The following is an 18,513-nucleotide window of genomic DNA, read 5'->3' as shown; positions in this document are numbered from 1 at the left end:
CAACTGACGAACCTGCCGGTCTAGAATAGCTACCAGCTTCTCCACATAAGACAAGTCCTTGTCCAACTGGACAGTGCTACAATCTAACACGTGGGATTGATCGCCATGATACTTCCGAAGCATGGACACATGAAACACTAGATGCACGGCTGGTAAGCTCGGCGGCCACGCAAGTCTGTAAGCCACCTCTCCCACTCGATCAAGAATCTCAAATAGACCAATGAACCTAGGGCTAAGCTTGCCCTTCTTCCCAAATATCATCACGCCCTTCATAGGCGACACTCGAAGCAATGCCCGCTCATTGACCATGAATGCTAAATCATGAACCTTGCGATCGGCATAACTCTTTTTCCTAGACTAATGAAGCCTATCCTGAATGATCCTGACCTTGTCCAAGGCATCCTGCACTAGATCCGTACCCAACAACCGAGCTTCCCCAGCTCGAGCTATCCAATTGACGACCGACACCCCCTACTATACAAAGCCTCATAAGGAGCCATCTGGATACTCGACTGGTAGTTGTTATTGTAGGCAAACTCTGCTAAAGGAAACTAATCCCACGAACCTCCAAAGTCAATGACACAAGCTCGGAGCATATCTTGTAAAATTTGAATAGTATGCTCGGACTGGCCGTCCGTCTGAAGATTAAATGCTATGCTCAACTCAACCTGTGAGCCCAACTCTCGCTGAACTGCCCTTCAAAAATGTGAGGTAAACTGCGTACCTCGGTCCGAAATGATAGACACAAGCATACCATGAAGACGAACAATCTTCCGGATATAGATCATAGCTAACCCCTCGGAAGAATAGGAGACTACCACAGGAATGAAATGTGTTGATTTTGTCAGCCTGTCAACAATAACCCACACTGCATCGAACTTCCTCTGAGTTTGTGGGAGTCCAACTACAAAGTCCATAGTGATACGTTCCCACTTCCACTCAGAAATCTCAATCTTCTGGAACAAACCACCAGGCCTCTAATGCTCATACTTAACCTGCAGACAATTCAAACACCGAACCACATATGCAAGGATATCCTTCTTCATTCTTCTCCACCAATAATGCTGCCGCAAATCCTGATACGACGCCTGGATGAATAGAGTACCGGGAGCTATGAGCCTCCTCTAAAATCAACTCTCGAAGCCCATCCACATTAGGCACACAAACTCGACCTTGCAATCTCAAAATTTTATCATCTCCTAAGGTAACCTGCTTGGCACCTCCATGCTGCACCATGTCTCTAAGGCACACAAATGAGGATCATCATACTGTCGATCTCGGACACGCTCCAATAAAGAAGAACAAGCGACTGTGCAATATAACACATGACTGGGCTTAGAAACATCCAACCTCACGAACTGATTGGCCAAAGCCTGAACATCCAAAGCAAGCGGTCTCTCACCGACCGGAATATAAGCAAGACTGCCCATACTGGCTGACTTCCTACTCAAAGCAACAGCAACCACATTGGCCTTTCCCAGATGATATAAGATTGTGATATCATAGTCCTTTAATAGCTCCAACCACCATCTCTGCCTCAAATTTAGCTCCTTCTGCTTGAACAAATACTGCAGACTCTAGTGATCCGTGAACACCTCACATGCCACGCCATACAGATAATGCCTCCAAATCTTCAGCGTGTGAACAATGGCTGCTAACTCCAAATCATGAACCGGATAGTTCTTCTTATGAATATTCAACTGCTGCGAAGCATAGGCAATGACCTTGCCATCCTGCATCAACACCGCACCACGTCCAATCCGAGATGCATCACAATAAACTGTATAAGGCCCTGAACCTATAGGCAAAACCAACACCGATGCCTTAGTCAGAGCTGTCTTGAGCTTCTAAAATCTCACCTCACACTCGTACGACCATCTGAACTGGGCACCCTTCTGGGTGAACCTGGTCATCAGGGCTACGATAGATTAAAACCCCTCCACAAACAGACGATAGTAGCCTGCCAATCCTAAGAAACTTCGGATCTCTGTAGCTGATGTTGGTCTAGGCCAGTTCTTGACTGCCTCAATCTTCTTAGGATCAACCTGAATACCCTCCGCTGATACAACATGACCCAGGAATGCCACTGAACTCAACTAGAACTCGCACTTCGAAAACTTGGCATACAACTGACTATCCCTCAAAGTCTGAAGAACCACTCTAAGATGATGCTCATGCTCCTCCCGGCTACGGGAGTAGATCAAAATATCATCAATGAAGACTATCACCAACGAATCCAAGTAAGGCCTAAACACTCAGTTTACCAAATCCATAAAAGTTGCTGGGGCATTTGACAATCCGAATAACATCACCAAGAACTTATAATGCCTCTACCGAGTGCGAAAAGCTGTCTTAGGGACATCGGATGCCCTAATCTTCAACTGATGGTAGTCAAATCTCAAGTCAATCTTCGAAAATACCTTGGCACCCTGAAGCTGATCAAACAAATCATCAATCATCGGCAATGGATACTTATTCTTGATTGTAACCTTGTTCAACTGCCGGTAATCAATACACATTCTCATCGATCCATACTTCTTCTTAACAAACAACACCGCCGCACCCCAAGGTTAAACACTCGGTCTAATGAAAGCTTTCTTAAGCAAGTCTTGCAACTGCTCCTTCAACTCTTTCAACTCAGGCGAGGCCATACGATACGGTAGGATAGAAATGGGCTGAGTGCCTGGAGCCAAATTAATGCAAAAGTCAATATCCCTGTCGGGTGACTTACCCGGTAGGTCTGAAGGGAATACCTTAGGAAATTCACGAACAATGGGCATAGAATCAATAGAAGGAACCTCAGTACTAGAATCACGAACATAGGCCAAATAGGCCAAACACCCCTTATTGACCATACGTCGAGCCTTCATATAAGAGATAACACAGCGAGTAGAATGACTAGGAGTCCATCTCCACTCTAAATAAGGTAAACCTGGCAAGTCTAAGGTCACAGTCTTGGCATGACAGTCCAAGATAGCGTGGTAAGGTGATAACCAGTCCATCCTTAATATGACATCGAAATCCACCATGCCCAGTAGAAGCAAATCCAAACGAGTCTCAAGAACCCTAATCACAACTTTACATGAAAGGTTGACTCGATATACTACAATAGAATCACCTACCGGTATAGACACATAAACAGGAGCACTCAAAGAATCACTAGGCATGACCAGATATGGTGAAAAATAAGACGACACATAGGAGTATGTAGATCCTGGATCAAATAAAACTGAACATCTCTGCTATAAACCAGAATAGTACCTGTGATAACTGCATCGGAAGCCTCAGCCTCGGGCCTAGCTGGAAGAGCATACCATCGGGGCTGGGCCCCACCACCCTAAACTACATCTCTAGGATGGCCTGTTGTTGATTGGCCTCCACCTCTAGCGGCCTGAGCTCCACCTCTAATACCTCTACCTCCACCTCTAGCACCTCTACCCCCACCTCTAGTTGGCTGGGCGGGATGTGGAACACTCGGTGCCTGAACCATGGCACGGGAACCCTGATGCTCAGAGCTGCTTGATGCTCGAGGGAAATACCTAGCAATGTGCCTTGTTTTGCCACAAGTAAAACAAGCCCTCGGCTGCTAGGGCTGACGACCCTGAAAACTCTGAAGCGGCGGTGCACTGATAGGAGCTGGTGGTGCACTGTAGGACTGCTGATTAGAATACTGCATATGAGATCCACGGCCACCTAAAGCACCGTGAGAAACCTGAAGTGCTGACTGAAAAGGCCTAGGAGGATGGCCTCTACCAAAACAATCTCTACCTCCAGACGAGGCGCCACCGAATCTGCCTGAATGACGAGGCCTCTTGTCAGACCCCTGACAACTCCCTACGATAGAACCATCTTAACTATCATGGCCACATTGGCTGCCTCCTGAAAAGAAATTTCACTTCCCGTCTCCTTGGCCAACTGAAGTCGAATAGGCGGGATAAGTCCCTTAATGAACCTCATCACCCTCTCTCTCTCTCTCTCTCAGTGGGAAGTAATGATAAGAGCATGACAAGTCAAGTCGATGAAACTGGTCTCATACTGAGTAACGGTCACAGAACCCTGCTGGAGACGCTCAAACTACCTCCAATAGGCCTTTCTCTTAGTGATGGGGAGAAACTTCTCTAGAAATAGCTGAGTAAACTTAAGGGTGTTTATCAGGCGGGCTGGGATGGGCTGAACGGGAAAAACCCCAGCCCATTCGGTTAGCGGGCTGGGGTTAACGAGCTGTTATAGGGCTGGGATTTTTCGGGTTTTTGTGGGCCCGTACGGGTTAGGGCTCTGGCGGGCTCGGGTGGGCCGGGCTCATTTTTTTTTTTAAATTTAAATTTTATTTTTCTTATTCAATGTTATTGATAGTTAAGTATTTGCAAACTTTTAAGGGTTAGAATTAAACTTTGAAGTTTAAAGTTTAAAGTTTTAAATTTGAAATTTGTATTTTATAATTATAAAATTGAAATTGGAAAGTAAGTGGCTACAAAAAATTATTTAATAAGAGTATAAGATCAATAGGCAAATCTAAGGAACAAACTCCGAAGGCTTTCATTTATATTTTTAATATTTCAAATTAATTTGCAAGTTCTTTTTTGGTTTTTTTTTTATTTTTGAACTTGCAAATTAAAACTTAAAAGTTTACAATAATTATAAAAAAATAAGAAATAGTACATCACATGCTTTGCATCATTTTTGTACGTTCTTCCATGTCAACATGAGGTTCTTGGTTTCCGGGATTGGTTGAATCGGAACCATAAACCATTATATCTCCAATTTTTTGGTCCTCCTCTTCGTCTACCTCGTCATGCCCTTGATTTCGCCGTTCTGATCTTATCCTATCTCTGAAGCACACTAGAATTTCCAAAGCATTGCTGCCCAATGAATGACGGGTATCTCCTAGCTGCTGCCTTGCTTGGCTAAATGCGCTCTCTGATGCGACTGTTGAAATCGGCACATTTAGCACATCTCGAGCCATGGCCGAAAGAACAGGAAATTGATTTGAGTTGATCCTCCACCAATTCAGCGGTAGAAAATCCTTTGTGAGGGGCTCTGGTGACTTTTGCAAGTAGAATTGTAGTTCATCAATATTTCTGATACTGGTTTGTTGATGCTCTCCTAGTGTAGACCAAATCTGATAATCTTGAACACAATCATCATCATCCATAGTTGTTCTAGATGTTGAAGGATTAGTTGAAGAAATATTTGCATCTACAACCGAAGAAGCATCAACAATATTAGCATAATAATTATATAAAGTTTGTAAATGTGTGTACAGCTCAGAAATACAAGTATCAATATTAGGAGTTTCAGTTGGGCCAACATCCATATAAGTATATAAAGCTCTAATTAATTGGCGACACTTTATCATTTTGATAGTAGGGTTTAAAATAGCACCAATTAGGTAAATATAGGGAATTGGGTAGAAATACTTTTTAAACTTATCTAGCATAGATTCAACAACAGTAGCATATCCTTCTTTCTGCTTCAAATTATGTAGTAAAAGAGAAATTTCAGCAATATGAACTAAACCATTTGAAATGGTAGGATAATAAGCTCCAGAAAACTCAAGTGTAGCCACATAAAATTTTTGTAAAAATTGTATAACGTCATGAAGGACTTCCCAAGTTCTAGATGTTAACAAACGGTTCGGATCGGTACAATGAGAATTAGCAACTTCAGTTATAGGCATTCTATATTTATAACAACATCTTAAGAACAAATAAGTATAATTCCACCTAGTAACTATTTCTTCAGGCATGAGTCTTGGTTTTAGTCCATAGTGTACACATTTTTCCTTAAATGCATTTAATCTAGCACTTCTATTATTTCCTTGAATTACACCAACAGCTCTCCTAATTAAAGTAATTTCATCTCTAAATAATTCAAGGCCACTCTTCACAATCAAGTTATAAATATGACATGCACATCTAACATGAAATATTTCAGGAATTGGTGGGTGTAGATGCAATTTTAATATTGTAATAGCAGCAGTGTTGTTAGAAGCATTATCAAATGACATACACAAAACTTTTTCTGCAAGATTATAAAATATAGCAACTTCATGTATAGTATTACTTATAAATGCACCAGTATGACTTTGATCTTCATCATATTTAAAAGCAATAATACGTTTTTGCATACAAAAATTATCATCTATCCAATGGCATGTAACAGTCAAATAATCATTTCCATTCACAGCACGACCAATATCAGAAGTAAGAGAAACTTTACAAGGAAGACTTGCGAACAAATAACGTATATATGTCTGATATTGTCCAAAAAGCCTAAAGATATCAGCTCTACAAGTACTTCTAGGAATACCTTTAAACATAGGGTTATAAATTCTTTGAATATAAGTAACAAGATACGGTGAAGAAGCAAAACTAAAAGGTAAACAACCTAAAACAATCATTTTAGCTAATTCTTCCCGATCTTTCTTAATATCATATTTCCCAAATAACCCACCAGTACTCGGGTTAAGTCTTTGTTGCCCAGATAACTCATCTACTCCCCATTCAAGAGGGTGTTTCTCTTCCATATGCCTACGAAGTTGACTCGTTCCCCCTCCTTTACCTGGCTCATGTTTATAATGTTCACTACAAATTTTACATTTTACATATTTTTTTTGATCTTCTAATCTTTCAAAAAACATCCAACACTTACTTCATAATCGTTGATTCTTCTTAATAGGGAGAGAAGGCTTACTTGTTGCACCTGCACCCCTAACATTTTGAGTTTGACTAGCATTACCAGGTGTAGGTGGTGTGTGTCAAGATTATTGGGTGATTGAATATCATCTAACAAAGCATCTAAATCATCATCTACACCATAATTTTCTTGCATTCGCTCATAATCTACATTTAAATCTTCAGGTGAACTTTCAGAAATATGTGTAAAGCTACTAGAAGAACAAACACCACCTCTTGTTCTTTTTGAAGTTTTCTTACTACCACCTCTAGTGCACGCTTTTTTGGCCGCCCTAAGTAAATCCATTATATAAATTAAAGTAAGAAATTAAAGTAACAAATTAAAGTAAGAAATTAAATTAAGAAATTAAATTAAGAAATTAAATTAAGAAATTCAAGTAAGAAATTAAATTAAGAAACTAAATTAAGAAATTAAATTAAGAAACTAATTAATAAAATAAGTGTACACCAAATAAGAGAAAGAGATGGAACGAGTGTACCGGGATTCCTTATGCCGCACTAATTTTGAATTTTTGATATCAAAATTCAAACTTCAATTGATAGACCGAAACTTGATAGTTGATAATACTTGAATACTTGATAATTGATACCACACTTCACTTGAATAATTGATATTTGATAATAATAATTTTGTAATGGCTAAACTAAATAATTGATGAAACTTGAAATAATAAATAATTGAGAATTTGAGATTTGAGAATTTAAGAACTATAATATCAAGAGAGAATTGAGAGTTTGATACTTGAGAGAGAATTGGAGTAGTAAGAGAGTGAATTTGTGAGAAAAAATGAAGAAGAAGGGGGGCTATTTATAGATTTTGGGGTGGGAGGGCTATATTATTAATGGGGGGGGCCGAAATTGTCCATTTCTGCAATTTCTGGCCGTTCCCCAACGGTCATTTCTGAATTTGACCGTTGGGAACGGTCCAATTTAATTAAAAAAAAATTCAAACGGAAATCGGGCTGCAGCCCGTGTTCAGCCCGTTAAGGGAATTCGGGCTTAACGGGTTCGAGGCATCGTTAGTCTAAATGGGAACGTACACGACCCGGACCCCATCCCAACCCGTCCCAACCCGCCCCAACGTGAACAGTAGCGGGCTGATCCGGGCTTACCCGAGCTGAAGCGGGCTGAAAATGGGTCAGCCCGGCCATATAAACACCCATAAGTAAACTACTCCCAAGTCAAAACTGGTGATCCGGCTGGTCTAGCCAAGCAGTAATCTCTCCGCCAAGTCTTGGCGGATCCCTACAAGCGAAAAGTAGTAAAATCGACCCCATTGGTCTCTCCACTATCCCCATGTTCAAGAGAACCTCATGACAACTGTCTAGATAATCCTAGGGATCCTCAGAAGATGCGTCGCTGAAAGTAGTAGTGAAGAGCTTGGTGAACCTATCCAACCTCCACAAAGCGTCGGCAGACATAGCTGCTCCATCACCGATCTGAGCTACCACGCCCGGCTGAACTGTTCTAACTGGCTGAACTGCTAGAGTCTGGAACTAGGGAGCTACCTGCTTCGGAGTGTGAGTAGTAGGATTCTGGGCTCCTCGTCCAGCCTGAGAGATGGCCGGTGCTACAGGAATCAAGTCTGCCTGGGTGACACTCTCCATAAGGCCCTCTAGACAGACTAGAGCATCCTAGAGTACGTGGGTAGCAATAAACCCCTCTGGTACCTAAGCTGGGCCCACCAGAACTGTCGGGGCTGGAACCTCATCATCAAAGTCAACCTGAGGCTCCGCCACTGGTGTTGCTGCTCTAGGCTGAGCTCTGCCCCTACCTCGGCCTCGGCCTCGCCCTCTGCCCCTCGTGGGAGCTGCTGTTGGGGGCTCGGGCTACTGGTCAGTGTATAAGGAAGCGCGTATTCTCGTCATCTACGAAAGAACAGAGTAGAAGTTCAATTAGCATTGAGAAACCAAACTGCACGACAGGAAAGAATAAATGTGAAGTTTTTCCTAACTCTATAGCCTCTAGGCGATAAATACAGACGTCTTCGTACCTATCCCTCAGACTCTACTAAGCTTGTCTATGAACTATGAGACCCATGTAACCTAGAGATCTGATACCAACTTGTCACGACCCGGATTTTCTACCCTCGGGAGTCATGATGGCGCCTACTAATGTGAGCTAGGCAAGCCGACTGTTTGAACAAATTATCTTTTTGTATTCTTTAACAATTATGAAACAATAATGGGTAGATAGTGGAATTTACAATAAGCGGAAGAAATGCAATAAACTATCTGAATATGTATCCAATACAACTTCTAGAGCATCGACTACCCAGAACTGGTGTTACAGTTTCACAGACGGTCTAAGAATACTACATACAAAGTCTGAAAGATAAAAGATACATTGTAAGTAAAGGAAACAGGATAAAGGAAGATAGGATGTGACGCCAAGGCCCGCAGACGTCTGTAAGACTACCTCGGGTAGCCTGTGTGGACTGAAGACAGCACCCTCACTGCGGTCCGAAATCTACAGCACCGGATTAGCACAAAAGAGTGCAGAGTGTAGTCTCAGCACAACCGACCCCATGTGCTAGTAAGTGCCTAGCCTAACCTCGGCGAAGTAGTGACGAGGCTAGGACCATACTACCAAATAAACATGTGCAGTTAAATCATATACAACGGAAATAGAAGTAGATAGTTACAATTAAAATTAGGCGGGGGAAACATGTTGCGGGGAGTAACAGGTAACAACAGAACGACAGTAGAGAAACATAAGGAATGTCATAAATCAATTACCAGCAAAAATAAGGAAATAGAAGAAATAGGCACACACGTAATACCGTTGCAGGCGTGCAACCTGATCCCATTTCATATATTACCGTTGCAGGCGTGCAACACGCTTCCATTTCACATATTACCATTGCAGGCGTGCAACCCGCTCCCATTTCACATATTACCGTTGCAGGCATGTAATCTGCTCCCATTTCACAAATTACCATTACAGGCGTGCAACCCGCTCCCATTCCACATATTACCGTTGCAGGCGTGCAACCCGCTCCCATTTCTTTTATTACCGTTGCAGGCATGCAACCCGCTCCCATTTCGGATATTACTGTTGCAGGCGTGCAACTCGCTCCCATTTCTTTTATTACCGTTGCAAGCATGCAACCCGCTCCCATTTCTTTTATCAACTCCAATAAAAAAAGGGTCCCGACAAGGGATCAATAATATCAAAACAAACATCCCGGCAAGGGAACAATAATATGACAATAACATCCCGGCAAGGGAACAATAATGATGATAACATCCCATCAAGGGAATAATAATGATAATCCTCATATGAAGCGCAATAAACCACAACGGAGTAATAACAATTATAATACAAGACTCATGGGCATGCTTGACACCGACGTATAGATACTCGTCACCATGCTTATATGTCGTACTCCACAATTAACACATAGCAAATAAGACACGACTCCTAATCCCTCAAGCTAAGGTTAGACCAAACATTTATCTCGATACCACGAACACAATTCAAGTTTCAATTATCGCTTTACCTCTTGATTCCACTACCAATTCGCTCATATCTAGCCATATGTTACTTAATTACGTCAATAAATGCTAAATGAATCAATTCTAATGCATGAAAATAAGTTTTTCAAAGTTTTACCCAAAAAGTCAAAAATCGCCCCGGGCCCACATAGTCAAAACCCGAAGTTCGACCCAAACCCCGATTACCCATTGACCCACGAACCCAAATATATGTTTTGTTTTGAAATCGGACCTCAAATCGATGTCCAAATCCCCAAAATTTGAAAAACCTAGGTTCTACCCAAAACACCCAATTTCCTCCATGAAAACCATTGATTTTGAGTTGAAATCATGTGTAAAGATGTTAAGGATTGAAGAAAACTAGTTAGAAATCACTTACAATCGATTAGGAGAAGAAGTTGCAATTGAAAAATCGCCCTAGGGTGTTTTGGTTTTGAAAGAGTGTGAAAAATGGTTGAAATGCGTCTAAGTTATGAATTTACAGGTGTCTGATGTCGAAATTGTGACCACAGTTCGCAATTGCGAACCCTTCAGAATTCTGAGACCTTCGCATTTGCGAACAAAATGTCGCACTTGCGACCCAGTCTATTTTCCGATCTTCTTCACATTTGCAATAGACCTCTCGCAAATGCGAAGTCGCATTTCCGATACAGCAGTCGCATTTGCGACTAAGGCAGTAGCTGGGGGGCATCACATTTGCGAGGGAAGGCTGGCCTGGGCTAGTTCGCATTTGCGACCCAGCCCTCGCATTTGTGAGTCAGGCTTCACAAATGCGAAGCCTGCAGGCCTGCAATAGAACAGCTGAACCCTGCAATTTTTCCAAGTCCAATTCTACTCCGTGGCGTATCCAAAACTCACCCAAGCCCTCGAGGCTCCAAACAAAACATGCCCACCAACCTAAAAACATCATACAGACTCGCTCATGCATTCAAACCGCCAAAATAACATCAACAACTATGAATTTAACATCAAAATCATGAAATTTCTTAAGAACTTCAAATTTTCCAACTTTCTCAAATACGGTCCGATTCACGTCGTTTCAAGTCCGTTTCTTACCAAATTTCACAGACTCATCTTAAATCACATATAAGACCTGTACCGGGCTCCAGAACTAAAATACGGGCCCGATACAAATGGTTTCAAACATAAATTCTCTTCTTTACTTCATAATTAATTCAGCAAAATAATTTCTTTCAAAAATTCATTTCTCGGGTTTGGGACCTCAGAATTCAATTCTGGGCAAACGCCCAAGTCCCATATTTTCCTATGGACCCTCCGGGATAGTCAAATTACGGGTCCGGGTCCGTTTACTCAAAATATTGACCGAAGTCAACTTAATTTATTTTAAAGTCAAAATTCATCATTTTTCACAGATTTTCACATATTGGCTCTCTGGAAATGCGCCCAGACTACGCACGCAAATTGAGGTGAGACAGAAAGAGGTTTTAAGGCCTCAGAACACGGAATTTGTTTTTCAAAATAAGTGATGACCTTTTGGGTCATCACATTCTCCACCTCTAAAACAATTGTTCGTCCTCGAACGGACATAAGAAGGAAGTACCTGAGTCGGGGAAAAGATGAGGATAATGGCTCGGCATATCGGACTCGGACTCCCAGGTCGATGCCTCAATGGGTTGACCTCTCCACTGAACACGAACAGAAGGAAAACTCTTCGATCTCAACTGACGAACCTGCCGATCTAGAATAGCTACCAGCTCCTCCTCATAAGACAAGTCCTTCTTCAATTGGACAGTGCTAAAATCTAATACGTAGGATGGATCACCATGATACTTCCGAAGCATGGACACATGAAACACTGGATGCACGGCTGATAAGCTCGGCGGCAACGTAAGTCTGTAATCCACCTCTCCCACTCGATCAAGAATCTCAAATGGGCCAATGAACCTAGGGCTAAGCTTGCCTTTCTTCCCAAATCTCATCAAGCCCTTCATAGGCGACACTCGAAGCAATGCCCGCTCACCGACCATGAATGCCAAATCACGAACCTTGCAGTTTGCATAACTTTTTTGCCTGGACTAAGCTATACGAAGCCTATCCTGAATGATCCTGACTTTGTCCAATCTGTACCCAACAATGGAGCTTCCCCCGGCTCGAACCATCCAACCGGCGACCGACACCGCCTACCATACAAAACCTCATAAGGAGCCATCTGGATACTCGACTGGTAGCTGTTGTTGTAGGCAAACTCTGGTAAAGGCAAAAACTGATCCCACGAGCCTCCAAATTCAATGACACAATCTCGGAGCATATCCTCCAAAATCTAAATAGTACGCTCGGACTGGCCGTCCGTCTGAGGATTAAATGCTATGCTCAACTCAACCTGTGTGCCCAACTCTCGCCGAATTGCCCTCCAGCAACGTGAGGTAAACTGCGTACCTCGGTCCGAAATGATAGACACAGGCATACCATGAAGACGAACAATCTCCCGGATATAGATCTCAGCTAACCTCTCGGAAGAATAAGAGACTGCCACAGGAATGAAATGTGCTGACTTGGTCAGCCTATCAACAATAACCCACACTGCATCGAACTTCCTTTGAGTCCGTGGGAGTCTAACAATGAAGTCCACAGTGATATGTTCCCACTTCCACTCAGGAATCTCAATCTTTTGGATCAAACCACCTGGCCTCTGATGCTCATACTTAACCTGCTGACAATTCAAACATCGATCCATATATGAAACGATATCCTTCTTCATTCTTCTACACCAATAATGCTGCCGTAAATCTTGATACGACGCCCGGATGAATAGAGTACCGGGAGCTATGGGCCTCCTCTAAAATCAACTCTCGAAGCCCATCCACATTAGGCACACAAACTCGACCTTGCAATCTCAAAACTCCATCATCTCCTAAGGTAACCTGCTTGGCACCTCTGTGCTGCACCGTGTCTCTAAGGACGCACAAATAAGGATCATCATATTGCCAATCTCGGACACGCTCCAATAAAGAAGAACGAGCGACTGTGCAAGATAACACACGGCTGGGCTCAGAAACATCCAACCTCACGAACTGATTGGCCAAAGCCTGAACATCCAAAGCAAGCAGTCTCTCACCGAACGGAATATAAGCAAGACTACCCATACTTTCTGACTTCCTACTCAAAGCATCGACCACCACATTGTCCTTTCCGGATGATATAAGATGGTGATATCATAGTCCTTTAATAGCTCCAACCACCTTCTCTGCCTTAAATTTAGCTCCTTCTACTTGAACAAATACTGAAGACTCTTGTGAGCCGTGAACACCTCACATGCCACGCCATGCAGATAATGCCTCCAAATCTTCAATGCGTGAACAATGGCTACTAACTTCAAATCATGAACCGGATAGTTCTTCTCATGAATCTTCAACTGCTGCGAAGCATAGGCAATGATATTGCCATCCTGCATCAACACCGCACCAAGTCTAATACGAGATGCATCACAATAAATTGTATAAGGCCCTGAACTTGTGGGCAAAACCAACATTGGTGCCTAGTTAGAGCTGTCTTGAGCTTCTGAAAGCTCACCTCACACTCATCCGACCATCTGAATTGGGCACCCTTCTGGGTCAACCTGGCCATCGGGGCTTCGATAGATGAAAACCCCTCCACAAACCGACGATAGTAGCCTGCCAATCCTAAGAAACTCCGGATCTATGTAGCTGATGTTGGTCTAGGATACTTCATACTGCCTCAATCTTCTTAGGATCAACCTGATTACCCTCCGCTGATACAACATGACCCAGGAATGCCACTGAACTCAACCAGAAATTGCACTTTGAAAACTTGGCATACAATTGACTATGCCTCAAAGTCTGAAGAACCACTCTAAGATGCTACTCATGCTCCTCCCAACTGCGGGAGTAGATCAAAATATCATCAATGAAGGCTATCACGAACGAATCCAAGTAAGGCCTGAACACTCAGTTTATCAAATCCATAAAAGCTGTTGGGGCATTTGTCAATCCGAATAACATCATCAAGAACTTATAATGCCTGTACCGAATGCGAAAAGCTGTCTTATGGACATCGGATGCCCTAATCCTCAACTGATGGTAGCCAGATCTTAAGTCAATCTTCGAAAATACCTTGGTACCCAAAAGTTGATCAAACAAATCATCAATCCTCGGCAATGGATACTTATTCTAGATTGTAACCTTGTTCAACTGCCGGTAATCCATACACATTCTCATCGATCCATCCTTCTTCTTAACAAACAACACCGATGCACCCCAAGGTGAAAAACTCGGTCTAATGAAACCTTTCTCAATCAAGTCTTGCAACTGCTCCTTCAACTCTTTAAACTCAGGTAGTGCCATACGATACGGCAGGATAGAATTGGGCTGAGTGCCCGAAGCCAAATCAATGCAAAAGTCAATATCCCTGTTGGGTGGCATACTTGCAGGTCTGAAGGGAATACCGTAGGAAATTCACGAACAATGGGCACAGAATCAATAGAAGGAACCTCAGCACTAGAATCACGAATATAGGCCAAATAGGCCAAACACCCCTTCTCGACCATATGTCAAGCCTTCATATAAGAGATAACACTACGAGTAGAATGACCAGGAGTCCATATCCACTCTAAATGAGGTAAACCCGGCAAGGCTAAGGTCACAGTCTTGGCATGACAGTCCAAGATAGCATGGTATGGTGATAACCAATCCAACCCCAATATGACATCAAAATCCACCATGTCCAGCAGAAGCAAATCTACACGAGTCTTAAGACCCCCAATCACAACTATAAATGAACGATTGACTCGATCTACCACAATAGAATCACCCATCGGTATAGACACATAAACAGGAGCACTTAAAGAATCACTAGGCATGACCAGATATGGTGCAAAATAAGACGACACATAGGAGTATGTAGATCCTGGATCAAATAAAATTGAAGTATCTTTGCTACAAACCAGAACAGTACCTTTGCATCGGAAGCCTCAGCCTCGGGCCTGGCTGGAAGAGCATAATATCGGGGTTGGGCCCCACCACCCTGAACTATATCTCTAGGACAACCTGCTGCTGGCTAGCCTCCACCTCTAGCGGCCTAAGCTCCACCTCTAATACTTCTATCTCCACCTCTAGCACCTCTACCCCTACCTCTAGCTGGCTGGGCGGGATGTGGAACACTCAGTGCCTAAACCATGGCACGGGAACCCTGATGCTGAGAGTTGCTCGATGCTCAAGGGCAATACCTAGCAATGTGCCTCATTTAGCCACAAGTAAAACAAGCCCTCAGCTGTTGGGGGTGACGACTCTGAAAACACTAAAACGGCGGTGCACTGATAGGAGCTGGTAGTGCACTATAGGATTGCTGATTAGAATACTGTATATGAGAACCACGACCACCTAAAGCACCATGAGAAACTTGAAGTGCTGACTGAAAAGGACTACGAGGATGGCCTCTACCAAAAGAATCTCTGCCTCCAGATGAGGTGCCACCGAATCTGCCTGAATGACGAGGCCTCTTGTTAGACCCCTGACCACCTCCCTACGATTAAACCATCTCAACTCTCCTGGACACATTGGCCACCTCCTGAAAAGAAATTTCACTTCCCGTATCCTTGGCCATCTGAGGTCGAATAGGCTGGATAAGTCCCTCAATGAACCTCCTCACCCTCTCTCTCTCTCTCTGTCTCTCTCTCTCTCTCTCTCTCTCTCTCGGTGGGAAGTATGATAAGAGCATGACAAGCCAAGTCGATGAATCTGGTCTCATACTGAGTAACGGTCATAGAACCCTGCTGGAGACGCTCAAACTACCTCCAATAGGCCTTTCTCTAAGTGATGGGGAGAAAATTCTCTAGAAATAGCTGAGTAAACTGCTCCCAAGTTAAAGCTAGTGATCCGGCTAGTCTAGCCAAGCAATAATATCTCCACCAAGTCTTGGCGGATCCCGACAAGCGAAAAGTAGCAAAATCGAGCCCATTGGTCTCCACTATCCCCATGTTCCTGAGAACCTCATGATAGTTGTATAGATAATACTGGGGATCCTCAGAAGATACGCCGCTGAAAATAGTAGTGAAGAGCTTGGTGAACCTGTCCAACCTCCATAAAGCGCAGACAGACATAGCTGCTCCATCACCGGTCTGAGCTACCATACCCAGTTGAACTGCTCCAACTGGCTGAACTGTTGGAGTCTGGAAATGGGGAGCTACCTGCTTTGGAGTGTGAGTAGCAGGAGTCTGGGCTCCTCCTCCAACCTGAGAGACGGCCGGTGCTATAGGAAGCAAGCCTGTCCGGGTGACACTCTCCATAAGGCCCACTAGATAGACCAGAGCATCCTAGAGTACGGGGGTAGCAATAAACCCCTCTGGGACCTGAACTGGGCCCACCGGAACTGTCGGGGCCGGAACCTCATCATCAAAGTCAACTTGAGGCTCCGCCGTTGGTGCTGCTGCTCTGGGCTGAGCTCCGCCCCTACCTCAGCCTCTAGCACGGCCTCGCCCTCTGCCCCTCGTGGGAGTTGCTGCTGGGGGCTCGGGCTGCTGGTCAGTAGATGAGGAAGCGCGTTTTCTCGCCATCTGTGAAAGAATAGAGTATAAGTTCAATTAGCATTGAGAAACCAAATCGCATGACAGGAAAGAATAAATGTGAATTTTTTCCTAACTCTGTAGCCTCTGGGGGATAAATACAAACGTATCTGTACCGATCCCTCAGACTCTACTAAGCTTGTACGTGAACTGTGAGACCCATGTAACCTAGAGATCTGATACCAACTTGTCACGACCCAGATTTCCCGCACTCGAGAGTCGTGATGGCGCCTACTAATGTGAGTTACGCAAGCCGACTGTTTGAACAAATTATCTTTTTATATTCTTTAACAATTATGAAGCAATAACGTGTAGATAGCAGAATATACAATAAGTGGAAGAAATGCAATAAACTATCTGAATATGTATCCAATACAACTTCTTGAGCATCGACTACCCAGAACTTGTGTCACAGTTTCACAGACGGTCTAAGAATACTACATACAAAGTTTGAAAGATAAAAGATACACCGTTTCTGAAATAAGTAAAGGAATTAGGATAAAGGAAAGATAGGAGGTGATGTCAAGTCCCGCGGACGTCTACAGGACTACCTCGGGTCGCCTGTGTGGACTGAAGACAGCACCCTCACTGCGGTCCAAAAATTATAGCACTGGGATTAGCACAAAAGAGTGCAGAGTGTAGTATCAGCACAACCGAACCCATATGCTGGTAAATGCCTAGCCTAACCTCGGCGAAGTAGTGACGAGGCTAGGACCAGACTACCAAATAAACATGTGGAGTTAAATCATATACAACGAAAATAGAAGAATTTAATTACAATTAAAATTCGGGGAAACATGCTGCAGCGAGTAACAGGTAACAACAGAACGACAGTAGAGAAACATAAGCAATGCCATAAATCAATTACCAAAAAAAATAAGGAAATAGAAGAAACAGGTACACACGTAATACCATTGCAGGCGTGCAACCTGATCCCGTTTCATATATTACCATTGCAGGCGTACAACTCGCTCCCATTTCACATATTACCGTTGCAGGCGTGCAACCCCCTCCCATTTCACAAATTACCGTTGCAGGCGTGCAACCCCCTCCCATTTCACAAATTACCGTTGCAAGCGTGCAACCTTCTCCCATTTCACATATTACCGTTGCAGGCGTGCAACGCGCTCACATTTCTTTTATTACCATTGCAGGCGTGCAACCCGCTCCCATTTCAGATATTACCGTTGTAGGTGTGCAACCCGCTCCCATTTCTTTTATTACCATTGTAGGCGTGCAACCCGTTCCCATCTCTTTTATCAACGCCAATAAAAAAAAAGGGTCCCAGCAAGGGATCAATAATATCAAAACAAACATCCCGGAAAGGGAACAATAATATGACAATAATATCCCGGTAAGGGAACAATAATGATAATAATATTCCGGCAAGGGAACAATAATGATAATAACATCCCGACAAGGGAACAATAATGATAATCCTCATATGAAGCACAATAAACCACAACGGAGTCATAACAATTACAATACAAGACTCACGTGCATGCTTGGCACCTACATAGATACTCCTCACCATGTCTATACGTCGTACTCCACAATTAACACATAGCAAATAAGACACGACTCCTAATCCCTCAAGCTAAGGTTAGAACCAAACACTTACCTCGATGCCACGAACATAATTCAAGTCTCAATTATCACTTTACCTCTTGATTTCACCACCAATTCATTCGTATCTAGCCATAAGTTACTTAATTACGTCAATAAATGCTAAATGAATCAATTCTAATGCATGAAAATAAGCTTTCCAAAGTTTTACCCAAAA

Source organism: Nicotiana sylvestris, chromosome 2, assembly GCF_000393655.2.
Source record: "Nicotiana sylvestris chromosome 2, ASM39365v2, whole genome shotgun sequence".
In the NCBI taxonomy this organism is placed as follows: Eukaryota; Viridiplantae; Streptophyta; class Magnoliopsida; order Solanales; family Solanaceae; genus Nicotiana; species Nicotiana sylvestris.
Note: the sequence above shows the minus strand (reverse complement) of the source record.